At 32.5% G+C, this 17,958-nt stretch overlaps 1 pseudogene; it reads right to left on the bottom strand.

The window, feature by feature from the left end:
• Positions 1–337: 337 nt before the first annotated feature.
• On the bottom strand, positions 338–456 carry LOC120586380 (uncharacterized; annotated as a pseudogene).
• Positions 457–17,958: the final 17,502 nt, after the last annotated feature.

Below are 17,958 nucleotides of genomic sequence, written 5' to 3'. Positions count from 1 at the left end.
ACATACTAAATAAAAATACAAATTAGAATTTAAAATGTCAAAAAAACAAGCTACATTATTTGTTGTAACTGTAAAGTTGTATTATATGTAATTATTTGTAGATATATTCTTTATATTGACACACTGACATTTTAAGTTTTTCAGATACTTGTGCTGGCAAAGCAGAGTGAGCTCTCAAAATAAGATATGTTTAGGATTTCTCTATACTGTAAAAGTTTCATTGTCATACCAAACATTTCCTGTACATAATTACACATCTACTATAATCACATGTTGACCTCATATTGATTAAGCATTTATTTATTTATTACTTATTTTTGTTATTTATTATTATTTATGCCTATAGCACATGGTCTTCCTTGGTAGTCTTCTATCCAAATACTAACCAGGACCAACCCTGCTTAGTTTCCAAGATCAGATGGGATTGGGCATGTTCAGGGTGGCATGGCTGTAGACCATGGACCACTGTTCCACTGGGGCATGTAAAGCAGATGTGATAACCGCTACACTATGGAACTATATTCAAGCATTTAAATTAAAATAGTTTGTTATATATAGATACTGTGCATCTAACAGTATTTTTCACACAGAGTATACTCTTTAAATGTTTGGTATGCTGAATCTAATTTAAGGTATGACTTCAGAGAATATATAGTGGATTTGTTTTTCTGTATAATATGTTGCAAGTCAGGGTTACTAAATCTAAAATTAAACTTTCTATGTTTTTAGCATACGATTATATCAGATACACATTATTCAAATATTTAAACATTTGTGTATATACAGATCAATACAGGATATGGTCTTATCTTTAAATTGCCAAAAGGGCCACAAGTCTTAAAGGAGCTAAACTTTTATCTATTTACATCGAGAACTATTTTTAATAAAGATAGGACAATAATGAAAATTTATTAAACTACCTTTTCTGAAACACATCACAAAAACTTAAAACAAATACTTAACTACATGGAGAGTGAGAATACCAACATCACACCATATAAACAAACAGTATATTTTAGACACAGAATCATTTGAACAAAATTGAAACATGATATGGAAAGTTAACTATTATATTACACACTTAATTTTATCATGATGTAGAATTCGAAGAAGAGTTTAAAAGACCTTTAATATTTGCAACTAAGTTGGAAATATTTGGATATATTGTCTGGTCTTGCCAACTGAGACACAAAATGAGAAAAAAAATAAAATAAAATTTAGCACCTTATTACATTTTGAGTTTTACAGGAAAAATAAATAGGAGAAGAGCAAAAGAAAACCTTATTTATGTTACTACTTCATGATTGTAAACTCAGATGGGACTGTCAACCTTTAAAAATGAATGAGCCAAGGAGCTTGATCAACCCACAAAAAAAGAACATGTTAACTTCACATAGTTGGTCAGAAAAGCAGCAGACTAGAGACAGCAGAACTGTATACTTTAAAAGAAGATATTCAGGGAAAATGATTTTTTTTTAAATTCTTTATGCTTTCAAAGAAACTGAATCAAATACTTGGAAGTATTGTGTAAGGAACAAAGCTTCATATGTTCTAACTTTAGAAACTGACAGAGCGCTTGTAATTTGACTCAGTCTCATTGTAAATGCTACAACAGAAAAAAAACATGTATTGTCTCAAACACCAGAAATTGTACTGACTTTTTTTGTGTGTAATGAAAAGATTGAGTTGGGAGAAATAAATTTTAAAAAATAACAAGTTAAATTTAAATTTAGCTAAATCTGAAATGATTAATGAATTTAAATCTATGAAATATTATCAATTATGTTTTATCACTTCCTACAGAAGTAATTACTTTAAATATGTTTAGAAATGTAGCATCTGTACAAGATACAGATTAACATTTTATATTAGTAAAGATGGGTTATGTCACAAAACTATTTGATGTGGCTCAGAGCCCATTACAATGAAATGCCACAAATTGAATAAAGCCTTTTAACTCATGGTAAGCAGCATAGTGACATATAAATTTCTTGAATCCTTTAGCATTGTTTAATTATTTTTTAACAATATAATTTTTGTTTAGCTACCTAAAAAACACATCCCATAGCTTTCTTATCAGTACAGAGAATAATTTTAAAACATAGTACCTGACTAGGTGAATTAATTTTAGCTCAAGGTGAATCCTTTGATAATTTTTTTTAGTGAAAATTCCATCATAAATTAAAACAAATATATTTTATTTATATTATGCTCTCAAATTGGTTCTGTTATTATTTAGTTTTCTTTCTATGACTTAGAAATATACACAATAAAACACATGAATTATGGGGAAAATTATAGGCAGAGTTTATGAAGGAATTGAGGATAAAAAATATTTTATATGTTGAATCACCATTTTTCAGGAAAAACAAAACATTTTTCAAAAAGTGATCATGAGGCTCATCTAGTGAAGCTATACTGTATATCAAGTATAATGAACTACCCCTGTTTGCATTCAGGTAAAGAAAATAAAGTTTTCTTCAAAGGTTTCCTTAGCAATTTTAGGTGTCAGGAGACAAGAGAAAAATTTTCCCTGAATCAAATAAAATCTACTAGAACTAATAAGTGAATTGAGCAAACTTACAAAACATAAAGTTAATACTAAAAATTAATTGAATTTCTATATTCTAGCAAAAGAAAATCAAATATGTAAGTATCTGCTAAGGAGATTTACAATGATAACTTTGAAGTAGAATAAACTATTGCCTAAAAAATATTATATACATGAGATGAAAGGTCCATATTGTCAATGGTCAAGCTGTCTCATAGGTGAAGTTATATTTGGCTACATTTGAGCCATAAATCTATTATAGGCTATGTTTTTTATATTTGACTAAGATATCAAGACATCTATGTCTGATAAGGCTAGCTGTGACACTGTTTTCTATAGAACAGAGTTACCCATACCCAGTTCATAATTGTACTTCTTTCTTAGGACATCATAATTTAAAATTATCAAGATTTATCAGCTTTTCTTCACTGGTTTCCATTGTAGTAGTTCTGAAATCAAAATTCTGGGGAATCCAGCTACCATCGAATCTTACCAAGTTTCATGGATTCAAGTGTTATGGACACCCACACAAAATTATTGCCCTTTCTCCTTATCCATCTTCTCTAAAGTTGCTGGCTTATGTGCAGATCTCTGGTACTGGTGCAATTCTACTTTCAGGGTATAGCTTATGGATGACGACGAGTTTTAGATAACAGGAATAATAACAGCTCAGAGATGCGTTAGAATATCCAGATTTGAATACCTCCTGGAGTTACGTGTCATTTATGACACTTTTGGTCAAGTGGTGGAAAAACAAAAATAACTGGAAGTCTTAAAATAAGGCAAATTTATGATTTCAATTTAACGTAAAGACTGAAAGAAAAGGCAAATTTAGTATTAATTTATAAGAAGTTCAACAATATTATCAAGAAACAGATTCTACATTTCTTCACCTCTGCCATCCTTAATGTGCTGGCTTTTACTCCCAGGTTTGGTCTCTCATATGTAAAATGGACAAACCATTTCAAAAGTTCAGTATCACACAAGAATATCTAAATCCATAGGAGAAGAGAACATGTTCTTTCCACATATCCCTTTTTCACAGAAAAGAAAAGTTTTTAGAAGTTGCTCACACCCCAGCAGATTATTTCGACTATTAACAATGCCTGTCAAAATTCTACAGAGATATGCAAAATGCCTGTGGGTTATCTATAATATAAGAGCATAAAAGGTATATGTGTAGTATGCTTTGAAATTAGGGTAATAGTAATTTTTCAACCATTGAGATATTTTTAAATATGAAAAGATTGAATATACTCAAAACAATATTTTAAGCCTTTTGTTACATTGACAAGAGCAAAGAAATTCATTCTTTTGAGTTGACATTTCTAACTCCTGTTGTGAATTCTTGTTTTATAATGGTATTTTAAAAGGCTGTCAGTTTTAAGTTATCCTTTGTTGATTTAATTCAAGCCTTCAGGCACTTCTTTTTGATATTTGTTTTTCTATTTTTTTTTTGTATGATAGTTTATGCTGCTATGGATAATATGTTCTGTGCATCCAAAATGAAAAATGTTGGCAAATCATAAATTATTATAAATATCCAATCTTTCAAAATTAAACTCTGTATACTTAATTTTAAGTAAACTTATATAACACCAAGTTTCTCAGTCAATTATATTATTCAATTTTATGAGTCATATATGTCTGACTAATATTTAGTTATCTGTTCCCATTTAGCAGTTCCTCATGTGAAATTTGAGTGGTCACATCTATCTATCAATTACTAAGCTCCTTCTGTCTATATCTAAACAGTTCTTAAACTGGAGATTTTTGACAATATTAATACACATTATTTAAGAAGAATCAAGGAATACTACAAAATAGTAATAGATAATAAGAGCAAACATTACATATTTACAATGTAACATATAACCTAAATGCCCATGTGTATCATCTCAAATAATTATTAAAATATTCATGCAGTGGTCATTATTTTTATGCTTCACAAATGAGAAAACTTGCAAGAAGTGGTGTTATAGGTTTCTTCAGAGTCACACAGTTGGTTCTCTTCACACAGGTGGTTTCCCTTCACCAGCATCCTTCAGAGATGTCCCATAAAGAAGCTACAGTGCTACAGCTGTCTACTTCCAGTGGGTACTTATGTTTCATACAGAACTACATGTAAATCAGGCTCAAATTTGTCTTCTTCAGTCTACTAGTCATAGGGAATTCCTAATAAAACTATAAGTACAGACAGAGAGAAATAATAATGTAGTAGAAGTAGGGGCCTTGGTATTTTTCCCACTTCTAAGTTCAAGATACTTGTGCCTTCAGGACCCAGTAGAGCTTTTTCTCATATATATCACTTCCATTTGATAATGCATTGTTGCTTTCCATGCTCATCTTTGTAGCTTGGTTCATTAAAACAACATGTTATTCATGATGAGTCACTGAATTGTCAGTCTCTGCTAAGGCCCAGTAGCAAGCCAAAACCTGTTTCTCAAAAGAAGAGCACTTATCTGCAGAGGATGACAAAGAACAAAGGCCACAGAATTATTTCAAAATGTTGGATCTCCTCTCATAAATTTATTACTCATAGTCTTGGTGAAAAGTGTGCTTATAGACTCACCCAAAGGAAGAGGAGCAGAGTTTTTTTCTTTTAATGATAAATTCATTCTAACATTTTATTTCCCTAAATTTCTAAACCTGTAAATCTCTTTTTCTATAGAACAGGATTTACATTTTCTTCACATAAGTATTTGGTTAGGAGTATCCAATGATAATATTTTGTATATCTCTATTGCCATACTATGCTGTGGGCTACTGGTACTCTTTCCCACTAATCTTAGAATAATTAGTGTCTCTAAATCAAATCAAATTAGAAAACCAATTCCGTGTCACACAAAACCAAAAAAAAAAAAAAAAATCAGAAAACTCATTATTAAGATTCTACTTCTATATAAAGTAGTTTTAGATTTTCAGTTTCACTTGGTGTTGGCAACTTTGGGTCCATGTTACATACAGCCAACCAAACAGACAAATTGTTAAGAGTCTTTCTAACTCATCAAGCTAAAACTTTGAATACCGAATCTTCATTTAGCTGACTTCTATCAATAAATTCTGCCTGATTCAACTTTATGTTCCTTCCACTATGATTCTCATTCTTAAAATCTCTTCTGACATATATTCTCCAGATTTCTGTCTATCTAATTTGGGAAAATCACGTAATCTTGTTGGTATGTAGCACAACTATATGTGGGTCAGTTTGCACCTCACTCATTAGGGATTGTATGAACTCGAGAGTAGTTATAAGTATAGAAACAAGAGGTGTGACAGGAGTAGATTCTGAGGGAAATCCAAAGTGCCTTGCAAGGGGAGGCCATAACAGATTCATTGGGAAAATGAGGGCTAGCTAGCCTCCCTTGCAATGAAGACTTGTCAGAATGAGGGAGTTCAGTGTGGCCAACTTCATCAGGATCTGCCCATACATCACAATTGCAATTTTTAGAACCCTATTTTTTCTCAATGTCCTTGCTTAACAGAAAACACCCTGAAAAATAAAATACAGTTTGTATTGTAATTCAGCCACTCACGGTTTCAGACTCCAGGTTTAGTTGTCAGAAATCTCAGCGGTGTCACTCCAGGATGTGAGGTTTCTTTCAGGGCAGACATGGACCTTTTCATGACATATATGTGGAGTTTCAGCCGCCAGTTTGAATCCCTGAGCTCATTTTGTTTCTCCACTTTGTCCAATTCAATTAGGGACAACCAGTCAATCTCATTATACTCGTTAGTTTGACAAAAATGTTCCAAAGTATCAAATACATGGTTCTCCCAGAATCTTGCTTCACATAAGTATTTGGTTAGGAGTATCCAATGGTAATATTTTGTATATCTCTATTGCCATACTATGCTGTCGGCTACCGGTACTCTCTTTCCCACTAAATTTAGAATAATTAGTGTCTCTAAATCAAATCAGATTAGAAAACCAATTGTGTGTCACACAAAACCAAAAAAAAAAAAAATTTCAGAAAACTCATTATTAGTATTCTATTTCTCTATAACTACTCTCAGTACCAATATCTAAATCAAAGTTCTCCAGACATCCAGAAGGAGTAAAAGGTATACACTAAGATATATTCTGCAGGAAATCGGCTTAGACAGTTGCGCAGCTAGGTAGTCAAGTCCAAATTCCATAGACTAGGATATTAGGAAGGGCATGCTTGAACTCCTAGGCATAGGCCGAAACTGCTGCCCATAGGTAGAACTTGATCTTCATTAGAGAAGCCTAAACTTTGCCTTTAAGGCATCTCAATTGATTAAATCAGGTTCACCTAGATTATCTAGGATAATATTCCTTACTTAAATTGATTATGACTAACTGATTATGCAGTTTAATCACATATAAAATATACCTTCATAGAAACACCAAGGGGGTGGCTGAACAACTAGGAATTGTACCCTAGACAAGCTGATTCATCCAAATGACATTACAAAGAAAAATTACATGTAGCTTGTTGGCAGAAGTCAGGAAAAAACATGTATTCCCTACTAAGGAGTATGGATTTTATCTCATAAAGAAAATTAAGAAGAGATGCTGAAAAAATTTAGGCAAGAAAGTTGTCAAGATTTGAGCTTATTTTACAGTGATAACTCTGGGCCCATTGTTCGTAAAGAAATGACTTCTTTAAGAAAGAGCTTGATATAAAGATATGGGAGTCACCAGAAGTGGTAGGGAGTATATGCCATGGGAGTAAATAATATCACTCATTAATTATTTCACTTAATATTATATTAAAAATAATTTCTTAATTATTTCACTTAATATTATATTAAACATCAAAATTATGTTAGAAATTAATAAAACTAACTTGATGAAAGTCCTGCTCTCACCCACGGGACCTCACAGTGCAGAGGTACTAAACATGTAAAGAGAAAAGTGTCAGAAGCTGGATGGGAAGTGATGAGACATGCCTAGTGAAGAATGGCCATGGCCGAGGGATGCCTGTGTTGGGGGACAAGAAAGGGTTTCAGAAGCAAGACTAGTACATTGAAAAATATAAGAGGGCCTGGGGCAGGAACACGCTTTTTAACAAAATAGACAAAGTCAAAGAAATTGAAATTCAATATTTAGCGTGACTGCCCAGGGGAACTGAAAGAAAACTAATAGAGAATAGTGTCACCGAAACTTAACATTTTCAAGAATAAATTAATGGACCACAAATTAAATAGTGCAGCGAGGTCAAGAGAGACAAGAACTGAAGAGGATTCATTATGTTTTGAAATGAAGAAATAATTTGTAAACTGGGGAAAACACAGTTTCATTAAAATGTAAAGGGTAGAAGCTCTATTACAGTAGGTTGAGGAGTTAATGAAAGGTCAAAAAATAATATTTACAGACTGTAGAAGTTTGGCTTTAAAATAAATTGTGTTAGATTGTTAAAGGAGAACAAAGACATGAGATATTTGGTTTGGTTTATGGGTGGCAATTTAGCACATATTAAGCTTGAAAAAAATAATCTAGTTGTTTGGAGGAGATTATAGAAGTAGAAAAGGACCCATCTTCTTGAATGTAAGTTCCAAAAAGACAAGGACTTTCTATTTGTTTGGTTACTGCTGTATCATGATCATAGTAGTTAAAAAAAATTTTCAGAAAGAATGAATTAATTAAACAAACCCATAAAAGGTAGAAGGAAAATAACCTCCTCAGCCCCAAAATGGCTAATGGGTGATAATTTTATGGTCACCATGTAAGAAGACAAATTTTATCCAGATAAGAGGATAAGAAAAAATAATGTTTGTAGTATCTAGCTATTTTCTATATTCTGACATATCTTCTCATTTAATTTGGCCCTTGCAAAATCATTTTATTCAAATATTATTGTCCTATAATCGCAAAACCTAGAAATGAGGTTCAGGGAATTTAACAAACTAGAGAATACCAGAATTTGAACTGAAGTCATTCTGACTTTATGGTTTGTGTAATAAATGATTAATATATACTATATATTCTCTACTATATACATATACTATATGTATTTTTTATTCTTTTAGGTGGGAAAATACAAAATCTGTTGTTCTTGTCAATGGAATAAAATCAAATCATAATCGTGTCTACATTTTTCTTGGTTTTAAGGATATCATATATTACTCAGGCATATGTTAAATATATATACTCTATCCTACTTCAGATATTGGTCCACCTGTCACTTCCTCTGGGAACTCTTCTCTGACACTCACAATAAGGTATGTAACTCTCTTACATAGTCTATAGCACAATTTCATGAAAAGAATCGCCTCAGAGGAGAAACAAAACTTCCTTGCCCATGAGACTTAGATCCAGTTGCCTTGAAGACTGAGGCAAGGCTTCAGTGCAAATGTTTCTTGGATGGGACATTTTCAGAGCAGAGGGAGTGAGGAAGACAGAGATCAAGCTGGAGAAAGATGAAAAGCAAATGCACCTGCCATGGCTTCGCAACAATCTATGGAGAGTTGTAGCAAGTTGCTACACAAGTGTTTCTGGTATCTTCCAAGTGGCCATACAAAAAACCATCTCTAACTTGACCACTGTAGGAAGTAAAGGAGAAAAGTCTGCCTCCTGTTTCCCTCTACCTCCTGTCAATGAGTTTCTCCATGAGTTAATCACCACCGCCATGCGCCACACACTAGAGGGCATTATCTAATCACTTTGGCAGCTTCTGGGGAAGGCAGGGCCCATGAACTGAGTAATATTTTAACCAATTTCCATACCCAGACCTTTATTCGGTTGGCCTCAGATGGTGGAATCATGTGGACCTGCACTGCTTATCCAGTGAAGAGAGAGAAAACAGCAAGGAGACAAGAGACACATGAGGCGAGTGAAACCAAGGAAGGGAAGAATATATAAGTACAATACGACTTGTCTCAGGTGTTTCGTGAACAGTTCTACTGCGTATTTCTTTAGTCAGAGGAAATACTAGAAAAGGATGGATGAGTAAACTTCAATTTTTCTTGTTGCAAAAGAAGGTATGCTGTCAATTTCTTAAAAACAAGGCAATTAGCAGATACGATATAAGGTACTATTTCATACCTTCCCACTAAAAAGGGAGAAACATTTGTAGGGAATATAAAGATTACATAAGAATTTTATTCTGAAATATTTTTTTTTTTACAAATGCAAGCAAAATGTGTTGAAATAAATTGAATCTCTATAAAGAGACAGAGGGCCTATCAAAAGTTTCCATTTTGTTAGTGATCTGAGATCTGACTTACCATCTTTAACGTTCTCTGGACAAAAAGACCTTAGAATCTGGTACAGCTAAATTACAACTCATGAGTGAAAACTGGATATATACTCACCTTCACTCATAGTTATATTGAGGGTGAAAATCTGAGCCCATGAAAATGTTGTCCTATTAATAGGATAAAAAGATAGAGACAAAGGAAAATAAATGCCATATCCTAATTTTTAACTGCATACAAGAAATTTGTCTTTTCAGAAGTTCCTGCTCCCGTTCAATTTAAATGGACCTATGGCTGAGTAAGAGATGGTTAAAATAATGTGTCTTTTCATACTTCTTGCTAATTTTAGAGTCATCTGCACAAGATGGCTCTCTGCTTTTTTCTCGTGTAGAAGGCTAGATGCTTTCTGATTTGAGGAAACAGTTATAGAAAACAGAGACATGACAGCTGTCAGGTTCTTTGTCCAAATTTAATCAGGAATCAGCCAGAAAGAAATGTTCTAATACATCAACACCTGCTTGGGATAAGCGGTAAATCCACCAGAGGCACAGCCAAATATAGTGACTTAATTAATTGAAAGGCTTTGGCACCTCATCAACATGTGCTGCTTAAGAGTATTCAACTAATGTAGAGCAGAATCTACGTGTTAAGTATCACTAAATTTTATATTTAACTTATAAGAAGTTTACTTTTTAAAATATCAGTTGATTTGAAAAGATTTCAAAGTACCAGGAGAAGATACAAAAGGATTTCTTCTTGCTTTTTTGTTTTAAATTGATATTTTTATTTATTACAACTTTTAAGTGGTAAAATATAAGTATTTGTAGTTTGATGCAGTTATGCTTCTGTATGAGTGACATTTTTATACAGCTGGTATGGTGCTGATTAAATTGATGAGTGGGTGTTCTAGGATAAAGCTATATTTGTAGCTCTTGTTCTAAAAATGGTATGCTATAGCCTAAAGACAATTATTTCACAATTAGTAAGTTATGTAAGTGGAATTGTACAATATGTGGTCGCTTCAGGGCTGACTTCTTTCACTTAGGACATTGTTTCAATGTTCATCCGCATTGTAGCGTATACCAGTACTTCGCTTATTTTTATGGCTCAGTAATATCTTACCCATGGTAGCATTTTTTTTTTAATTTTAAAATCCATGCTGTGAGATATTTTTATAGTCATTCCAGTTTCCTTATTTTTGCTGTTTGGACAATGAAGATTTTCCTTTCCTTTTACTTTTAACTTACTTGTATAGTCGATCTGTGTGACTCCAGTAGAAAGATAGAGTTCGATCCTGCTTTTATTATCTAGTGTTTCAACCTGTCTTTTGATTGTGTTCTATAACCCTTTCGTATGTAATGTTATTATTGATATATTTTGATTCATGTATACTATTTTATTTTCATTTTCAAATGTTTCATGTCTTATTTGCTCCTTTGTTTCTCCATTGCTATTTTATTTTTCATTAAGTGGATATTTTATAGCAAAACATTTTAATTCCTTTAATCACTTTCACTATATTGTTTCTGAGTTATTTTCTTAGTACTTGATCTAGGGTTTACCATAAACATCTCAACTCGTCATAATTACCTTCAAATTTATATTAGCTTCATTCCTGTAACATACAGATACCATTCTCCTATATAGCTCAATTCCTTCTTACCTCTTTTTTGGGCTATAATTGGTATACGTGTTACATCAATTTATGCTACAAACCCAAATACATATTGTCTTAATTGTTACTTTATACATTCTTAAGTCTTTTTAAAAAGCTGAGAAAATAAAAGAAAGCAAGTACGTATTTATAGTTTGTTATATTTAACTTACTAACCATTCTGATTCTCTGTTTTCTCCTGTGGCTTTAATTTGCTATCTCTTGTCATTTCCTTTCTCCAATAAAATTTTGTGCCCAACCACTGATTAATCTGTTTTATCAAATGCATTATATTTCTGTATGTGACAGGCCAAACAATACTATATATATATATATATATATAATATATATATATATAGTTTTAAGAAACTAATTTTTGTATCATCTAAAATGAAGACTGCACAAGCATATTGTTTATTTTTTAATAATTATGTAATCACTTTTAACATGCTCTTTGCATGTATGTGTATTTGAATTACTATTTTGAGTCACTTGATTTCAAGTTGAAGAATTCTTTTCCTATTTCTTATAAGGCTAATCTAATAGCAATAAATCTCTCAGTTTATCTTTTTTCTGGGAAAGTATTTTTTTTAAGTTTTATTTTAAAAGAGAGTCTTACTGGAGATAACATTCTTGATTGGATATACTTTTTTCTTTCTTTAGCACAATATATATGTAACTTCACTGACTTTTGTACCCCATTTTTCTCTGATAAAAAGCTAGCTGTTATTATTATTGGGGTTTTCATATACTTGAATTGATATTTTTCTCTTGCTGTTTCCGAGACATTGTCTTTAGTTTTTTTAGTATATTTACTATGATGTGACTGGGTAAGAATATCCTTAAGTTATTAATTAGCATTTATTGAATTTTTTGAGTGTATAAATTAATATTTTTATCATAATTTGGAAAATTTTACCTATCATTTCTTCAAATACTTTTTCTATTCTCTTTTCTCTCTCCTCTCTTTATGCTTCTATTATTTGTATGTTGATGGAGGTAATGGTCCCACATTTTTCTGAAGCTCTGTTCCTTTATCTTCATTTGTTTTTTCTCTCTTATTTGGATTGCATGATCTCTACCAATCTATTTACAAGTTTTCTTATTTTTTTGTTTATTCTTTCTCTGCCAGTTCACATTTGCCAGTTGAGCCCCTATAGTGAATTTTCATGTCATTTATTATGCTTTTCAACTCCAGAATTTCCATTCAATTTGTTTGATAATTTCTCTGTTTTTATTGATATACCCTATTTAATGAGACATTGTCATCATACCTTCCTTACCTTATTTAAGCATGGTTTCATTTACTTCTTTGGAAATTTATAGTAGCTATTTTGAAGTTTTGTCTGCTAAGTCCAAGATCTAGGTCTCCTCACAGGAAGTTCTGCTTTATTTTCTGTGTATGCTCTTTTTTGTGTGCTTATTTGTTATCTCATAACTTTTCACTAGAAATTGAATAATTTAGATAATATATTATAGTAACTCTGGATTCTGATACCACCACCACCACCACCATCATACCCCATAACCCCACACCTTCCACGCAGAGCTTATTTGTTGATGTTGTCTGTTTATTTGTTTAGTGAGTTGGGCATACTTCCTTTTATCTTCTCAGTAAGATGAATACTCTGATTTCGTTCTTCAGAGGGCACAGCCTTGGATGACATCACATGCAGCTATTAGCCTCCACTAATTGCCAGCCAATTCCTCTTTTTTTTTGACATGCTAATCGTTCCACAGTCTGATTATATTAATTTTACGTGACCCTCTTCAAGAGTATTCTTTTAGCCTGTCTTTGAGGTTCGGTATGACCCAAGGAGGGCTGTTATTAGCAATCTCTTCCCCTGGTTCTTTCTAGTAAACTTGTAGCTTATGTAGAGTTTATCTTGCTAATTTATGGATTCAGCAGTCTACTCCTAATTTCTTACCACCAAAATGTCCATTTCGTTATAAAGTGCTCTTAAGCTTAATATTTTCCAAACTCTATTTCAAATGAAGTAGGTTCTCTGGAATTGCTTTAGAGACTCCACGAGGGCAGATATCCTGTGCCACTGCTCCAGACCTGGGCATGGATACAGTGGGCCACTTCTCTTAGAATGGCATCCCTTCTATAAGAGTGAGAGTACTCAGCAAGGGCAGAAGCCTATGGTCTTTGGGGCTTGCTTCTCCATGCATGACATCTCAACCCACAATTGAGCTGCAGTGAGTGCAACTGTGGCCCCCACACTCCTCCCTGCCATGGCCAAGGTGAAGCTTCAACCCTAGTTGAAGAAGAGAATCCCAGCCTCCTCAGCTGTTCCTGCCTGGCATAGAGCTTCTGCAATTAGAATCAGGAGTAGATGAAAAATGCGGGTGGCCTGCCCTTCCTGGGGAGATACTATAGTCCTTGACTGGTTGTTTGCAGATAGGAAGCCCTGCAATCTCAGCTGCACATGCAAGAGTAAAGATTTTTGCCATGCTGAGCTTGTGAGTAGAGGCAGAGAGCCATGGTTCAAATACCATACATAGATTTTCACTGTTCTTACCAAGATTTGGTAGATTTACTTGAATAAGTGTTTCTTCATTTACTGTATTCCATTAAGACAATTTTCAGAGACTTAGAAATTGGCATAATTTATAATTTTCACAATTATATTTGTTTAGGAATTATGTTTACAGTGATCTTTATGCCATCATTTCAGAAGTAGTTGTGAAGCTCTCATAAGATTTAAAAATGTGTTGTAACATTTTACTTGAGTGAAGAGCATTTGTTGATTTTCAAACATTGTATAAAACTAGATTTCTACTTTTCTTTAATGTTACATCAAAAATTGCTGTTAATTCTGTACTAGATAGAGTGAGGGTTATACGATGACTCACTTGGGAAATGGTATGCGGCTTCCCGTGTTTACTCTTTCCGCTTTTTCTTCAGTACATTGTAAAAACATAAGTATAATTCTGCGGAGTCTTCTAAACCCCTAGAATGAAGACTATGAATGGTTTCCAATAATTATATAGAACACATGTGAAAATATCTTTGTTTCTGAGAGATGAAGAGTACAATATCATGTGTTAGTTATGGAGTTATTTTATTAAAATATTTAAAAATTAATCTATGGTACTATATGCAATTATTGGTATTTTCAAAGTAAATCTACATAAAATAGTATCTATTTAGTTTGTTAAAATCCTTTTTATAAAATGTAGTGACTAATTCTTTGTATCTCCAGCAGAGTAGAGTGATATGGTATAATTTTGTACTATCTACAAACTTAGAGGACATAAATCTAACCACATTTTCACATGGATTGGTAAACTGAGGTTCACAAAGATAAACTATTTTACCCAAAGTGGCATAACTAGTTAGTAACTGAAAATGTAAGCTCATGAATCTGGGTTATGTTCTTTCTACTTCATCATCCTATTTTATCAAAATGTAGAACCAATTCTCTTTCCAAAGAACAAAATAATTCTATCATTGTTGCGTTTTAGAAAATATATAGATGGCACTTGGTCTAATTTGTGGGCTACAGACAGTAATCCATCATTAAAATAAAAGAATCATATAGCTTCAGGATATTACACATATAGTGATCAATAGTTACTAGCTACTTTTTTCTTTCACTTTTATTGCTCTGAGTATTACTGGAGAAGTCAAAAGAGTGTAATTTATAGGAAGCAGTGAAAGGACATACCATTCTGCATCTCTTGGTAGTTTATGATGCTATACTATATAACTATGATTGGTGAGTATGGGGGGAATTTAGAAGGAGCAATTGAGTGCTTATATGGCACTAACTTCCTTTTAAGGGAATCCAGAAGCAAGAACTTGGCTATAGTTATATTTTTTCATAGATTTATTTATAAAAGAAAAGTGACATAACAGGTACTGTCCTATAATAGCTTATTGATATAATTTGTTAAATAATGTGTTTAAGTATTTATATAATTTAGTAAACCTCTACCCTATGTTTCCTTCTTTTTTCATTCTAAGGGGATAAATTCTAATTTTTTATTTAAATTGAATTTCTAAAAATCTAATGATAATAATTCAATCTACTTCACTCTTGCATACTATGTCACTTTAGTCTTTCTCTCATACATGTTTAGGCTTTTATCCTTCCAAGAGCATAACATCAAGATATAATCCAATTTTTCCCAGATCAATTAAGTATGCCTTTCTAGCACATCCTGTTTAGAATAAATGTCGAAGTTACAAATTATTTTCATTATTCTATAATGCATTATTTGAGTAAAATCATGTTTGTAACAAGAAGATCAGTACAGCGAGTGGTAATATTGCCAGAAGCCAGAAATGAATATAAACTACATAAACACGTAACAGGAAAGCCCAGTTCGATGTGTCCTTTAGCCATCTTCCCCTTATATAGATACCAATAATGCTTATGGCCAGTGCAACACCATCTGACACCAGGGAAATGTGACTATGGGGGAAGACACTGACAGAGAGAAATAACAATGTTAGATAATTACAGATGAATTAGGTTATTTTACAAAATTTACAAAAAAAAAAAAAAACGCCCATGGGAATACATTATTAATGATCCCCGTGGACTCATAAAAGAAAGTGATCTTGAAGCTTAACCTTCATTACCTTCCTGGTAATATTCTGCTTCTAGTCCCTCCTGGCACATTGAAAGAAACATCTCTGCTGTCATCTAAACTCATTCCGTGGAGGATTGAATTATCCTTTTGTCTACTTCAGGACTTTGGCTTCTTCAGTTGTCCCAATCTTACTGTATACCATTCATTCTACTGTGCATCTAATATATATATATATTATATATATATATATAATATATATATATAATATATATATATAAACATAATATATATATAGTATCATTTTCTTGATTATGCTTTTAATGAATTTTATTGTTAGCCAAAAAAATAAAAAATAAAAACCTCTAAAGTTTTTATTAAGGTTTACAAAGCCCCTGAAAGATTGGCCTCTCCTATTCCTGCAACCAAAACTCCCATCCCTCACATTCCTTATTAACTTTTCCATTCACATTAGTATTATTATGGTCCCTAAAGGCCTTAGACATGTTCCAGTCTTCTGGAGTTTATATCTTTTCTTCTACATCCCATGAAAGCTTTCCCCAGTCGTTCACAAAGCATGCTTCTACTTGTAGTCCATATCTTTGCATAAATGTCCTCCCAAGCAAAACTTTCTCTAAATACACCACCTTCATTATCTCCTATTCATTTTTTTTAAATAGTATTTATCATAAGTTGAAATTATCTACTATGTGTGTATGAGAGAGAGTTTGGTTTTAGTGTTATGTTTATGCAGTTCACATTCATTTCTGTCTTCTAGCAATACTTTAATCCACTGTACTAATCTTTTTGTTACAAAAATGATTTTACTCAAATAATGTACTGTAGATCAATGGAAATATATATTTTGTAATGTTTTTTGGTTGTCAAGGCAAGGCATTCCCTATATTGCTGGCCACTTTTCCCCTAGTACCTATACCAGTGCCTAGACTCTTTTAGCACTTAATGGGTGTAACTTGGATGACTAAATGAATATACTGATATCTATATTTAGAGGATAGGTAGTTAGAGAGAAGATGTACCACTTGGAGAAAATGAATAGGGAAAAGTTAGCACAATTGAGAAGACAGTGCATTTAACAAGGTAAAGAGAAGAATTTTACTGATATAGCATATATTTATTATGTCCTTTCTTTTGCTTTCTTTGGTTTATTTTTTTCATATTTTTATTCTTTTTTAGGGAGAATATTTTATTTTTGATTTGAGACTCTTCAAATCAGTGATAAGCTGAGGAGTTCATAAAAAATTTTGTGAGGTCACTTTCTGAGCTCTTTCCTTTCTTTGATCTCCACAGTAACTCTTCCAAATATAAAGAGAGAGCTTTAACTAGACCACTCTGCCATTCCCTCAGCAAATAACGCCATTTTCATCATTAAGTGATGAGAAGCCAATAAGAAAAGAAAAGCAGCAGAGGTTGGCTCCATTCTCTTAAAACCACAGCTCCAAATATTGGAGTCATTTACAATTTTCCCCAATTTTAGTCCCCATAGGTTCCAATTGCAGCTACTGCCACAGATACCAGTTTTCTAGGAGGCTGACTTTCCAGACAATGAAGAAAAAGAAAAATCAACCAACAAGGAAACAAAATGGATAAATTTTTGTACATACTCTGAGTGTTAGTCGTTCTTTTTACCATTCTACAGGAGGAATGTGGAGAAATCTGAAAAAGACATTTTTGGAAAGTAGAAAGTGGATATATTAGATATTTACATCAAATTGAGTATATATCTCTAATGAAAATATAGTACATATAAGAAAGACATTTTGAAACTCAAAAGAGAGAAAGAAAAAAAAGAAAAGAAAAGAAATCCATAATAAAGTAGTCTAAATATAAATTTCAAAAGTGGTATGTTGTTAATCAGTTAAGAAAGTATGTGACATTAATGTCTAAAAATAGCATCCAACTTCTAGTCAACCAGGGGTTTTCACACTAGATCTATACGAGAAGAAATGCAATTATTTTTTTCAGCATAGAAAAATGCTGTATATTATATTTTTCAGCATAGAAAAATGTGTATAAAGTCAAGAGA

Source organism: Pteropus medius, unplaced genomic scaffold (assembly GCF_902729225.1).
Source record: "Pteropus medius unplaced genomic scaffold, Ma_sr-lr_union100, whole genome shotgun sequence".
NCBI classification, from domain to species: domain Eukaryota; kingdom Metazoa; phylum Chordata; class Mammalia; order Chiroptera; family Pteropodidae; genus Pteropus; species Pteropus medius.
The sequence above is the reverse complement of the archived record's forward strand: the minus strand, read 5'-3'. Positions and strand labels throughout refer to the sequence as shown.